The sequence below is a fragment of the Dipodomys ordii genome, unplaced genomic scaffold (assembly GCF_000151885.1).
Source record: "Dipodomys ordii isolate 6190 unplaced genomic scaffold, Dord_2.0 Scaffold189, whole genome shotgun sequence".
Lineage (NCBI taxonomy): Eukaryota > Metazoa > Chordata > Mammalia > Rodentia > Heteromyidae > Dipodomys > Dipodomys ordii.
In genome coordinates this window covers 2,776,513-2,777,800 of record NW_012267405.1, presented here as the reverse complement: position 1 = coordinate 2,777,800, position 1,288 = coordinate 2,776,513, and positions in this window count along the sequence as shown.

Sequence of the window (1,288 nt, the reverse complement as noted above, 5' to 3'; positions counted from 1 at the left end):
CATGTTTCTGTCATCCCTCTAGGATTGAAGTGAAGAGTAACTGGGAATCTTTTATGCTGTATTTATGGCTCAAATGTAAATCTAACATTTCTCCAAAATTAAAAAGAGTGAGATTTGTTTAAGAAAAATAGAAAAGCAAGGCCTTGGATGTGCAGAGCTGAGCTCACTGCCAGCTTTTTAGCTCATGACACTGTGTGGTATCTGGGCCAGAGAGAGGGGCAGAAGGGAGCAATGAGTGGCTGACCCTGGCAGAAGTAGAGGCCCAAGGGCCTCCGGAGTAACAGGGCTGCTGAGTGCCAGCCTGAGTTCCAGGGTTAATCCCCACCAGGACTGGCTCCATTCTTGGCCTAGTCCTGGACATTGATCTACCTATTGTTTATAAAGGGCCAGACCAAATACACCCTCAAGGGAGCTGTGGCCTGTCATGGGAGGGGAGAATGGGGCAGAAGAGATGAGGTCTTTTTTTTGGGGGGAGGTAAGAGGCCACCCTAATGGACAAAATTCAGAGCCACAGCTTGACCAGGAAGGATCTTGAATTTGGGGTTCTGGGGTGACATTGGGACACGGCTGTAGAAGGTGAAGTGTAGGTAGAAATGTATCCTTTACTGAGTGCTACTTGGAACATGACCAGCTATAAAGTGCATGAATTAGGACAGAGAAGAAGGCAAGCCCATTTAAATTCCATGCAGTGCTAAGACCTTAATATTAACAAGGTGGCTTAAGTCAGAAAACTTGGTTCAAATCCCAGTTCTGCCCCTGAAATTATTGTGTGGCCTTGAGTGACTTATTTAACCCCAGATTGCCTGTAACTTCTGTAAGATGGAAATAATTTCTATCTACCTCAAAATAGTCATAACTTATATCAAAACTTATCATAACTTATATCAAATAGTCATAAGGGATTGAGCACATTTCCATGTAAGGGATTAAATCAAGTAAATAAAAAGAATAGCATGATAAAACATATGTTCTCTTATTTTTTCAGCTCTGAGAAAAGTGAAAATAAACTGTTAATGAAGTCTGATAACGTTTTTTTAAACAAGTGATGGTTATTTAAATCACGGAATAGACATTTAATGGTATACAAGTAGCAATTTTATCTGTGTGTGTGTGTGTGTATTCCAGGACTGAAGCTTGAACTCAGGACCTGCGAACCATCCTTTAGTTGTTTGTTGTTGTTGTTGTTTACTCAAGATTGGTACTCTAGGGGCTGGGAAGGTGGCTCAGTGGTAGAGCGCTTGCCTTGCATGCTCGAGGCCCTGGGTTCGATTCCTCAGCACCACATAAG